Source organism: Rhinolophus sinicus, chromosome X (genome assembly GCF_036562045.2).
Source record: "Rhinolophus sinicus isolate RSC01 chromosome X, ASM3656204v1, whole genome shotgun sequence".
NCBI lineage: Eukaryota > Metazoa > Chordata > Mammalia > Chiroptera > Rhinolophidae > Rhinolophus > Rhinolophus sinicus.
The window spans coordinates 77,784,752-77,786,750 of NC_133768.1; the positions used below are offsets into that span (position 1 = coordinate 77,784,752).

The following is a 1,999-nucleotide window of genomic DNA, read 5'->3' on the forward strand; positions in this document are numbered from 1 at the left end:
GTTGGGTTCAGCCGTGTAATATGCTGTCTCCTTAGCCCAGTGGGCCATAAACAGAGCCCTAGCATTCCGAGTTCTTCCCTCTCCCACAGCTTCAATAGTTCAGGGATCCCGGGAGCTCGAGCACGAGCTAGGTCTGTGCCCTGTGCTCACGCAATCCCGTTTCCATACTTCTCCCTTCTCTCTTCCCCTGCTTGCTCAATTTTCCCACCTTTAGGTGAATTCAGTAGTGAGCCTCTTTGTGTTGCCTGTCTGCTTTGCAGGGAGTCCTTTGTGGAGTTATAGTTGTTCAATTTGTTGTAAATTCCAGGGGAGATTTCCAGAGACTCACCTCTCGTCACCATTTTGATGACATCACTTCATTCCTTTTTTTTTTTCATGTTTCTCCTTGCCTCTTTGATCCCTTTATTCAAAATTAGCTCTCCAAAGTGATTTGACTTTCAAGAAATAAACAAATTTAAGTTTATGCCATGGTTTCTTTTCTTCTGTGGTACGTTTCTTTTCTGCAGGCTTCTTCTCAGCTGCTGGTTTCTTGGTAGCTGCAGCCTTTTTCCCCACCAAAGGCTTCTTCTGCTTTGTAATGCCAACAGCTTTTTTTCCTTTCTTTCCTACCACTGGCTTCTTGCCTGGAACCCCCTTCTCATCTGATTTGGCTTCTAAAGCTGCTGCTGCTTTATCCATCTGGAGCTTGTGATTCTTGGCCTGGTGAAGAATGGTGTTCCAGCGCATGGCCTTTTCATATGGGTTTAGCTTCAACATGATTCTCAGGTTTTTCAGTGGATTCTTCTTCAGGACTCTGCGATGAATCTTTTTGCATGGTGCTCGGAGGGCTCTTTGAATCTCTGAGCTTTTCAAGATTCTGCTAAGGTCTGTATTGAGCATCTTGTGCATGGGAAGGTTGTAGTTACTCTTGAGGGAGGCAGCTTTATGCCACGTGCCATACAGCTCATCTAACTTGTGGAAAGTGCTTTCAGTCCAAATGCAGAAATGGCCCACATGTCCACCAGGAGCAAGTTTCAAAATATTCAGTTTGCTTACATTAAACAGAGTAATTCCAGGGATGTTTCTGAAGGCTTTGATGATGCCATTGTCCTCATTATAGATAATGCAAGGTCCCCTGCGCTGGATATGACGACAGTTTCTCATTTTGCCCTTGCCAGCTCTCATTCGCTGAGAGGCATAGACCTTTTTGATATCTTTCCAGGCCTTAAGCTTCTGAAGAAGCAAAACAGCCTCTTTGGTCTTCTTGTAGCCTTCAACTTTATCTTCAACCACCAAAGGAAGTTCAGGAACTTCCTCAATACGATGACGTTTAGACATAACCAGCACTGGTAAGGCCGAGGCAGCCAAGGCAGAGCAGATGGCATATCGCTTCTGCATTGTGTTTACTCTGCAGAGCCAATGGCGCCAAGTTTAGTTGTTTCAAACATGCGGCCTCCATGACACATATTGCCAAATGCACCCTGGCCAGAACGATGAGTCCCACCACCTCGAACTCTGGGAATTCAAGCCATAGCTCTGCCAGTACCCCACGACTCAGCACTGTTTTGATGACCTGCTAATTCACTGACAGCATAGGGCTCTCTATTGCTTTTCCACAAGTCGGTGTGAACAAAGTTCACAATATCCGGTTGAATGGGAGCATTGAACACAGCAGGCAAAGTGACATTTTTGCCAGATGATTCCCCCTTTTTGGAGTATGCTGATATCAATGGACGAGCACACGCCATGGTGGGGAGAGGAGACAGCCATGCTCCTCTCAACCCGGAGGCTCCCACAGGAAAAAAGGAAAGCTCATTCCTTTTATTTTTAATAATTGTTTTATTTTTCTTTTACAGTTGACTTACAATAATATATTAGTTTGCTTTATTTTTTTCTTTAGATTCCACACACAAGTGAAATCATATGGCATTTGTCTTTCTCTATCTGACTTACTCCTCTCAGCACAATAACCTCCAGATCCATCCATGTTGTTGCAAATGGCAAAATTTAATTCTTTTTT

At 44.3% G+C, this 1,999-nt stretch overlaps 1 pseudogene; it reads right to left on the reverse strand.

Annotated features, from left to right (window-relative positions):
* Positions 1-402: 402 nt before the first annotated feature.
* On the reverse strand, positions 403-1,727 carry LOC109439111 (large ribosomal subunit protein uL4; annotated as a pseudogene).
* Between the last annotated feature and the right edge of the window lie 272 nt (positions 1,728-1,999).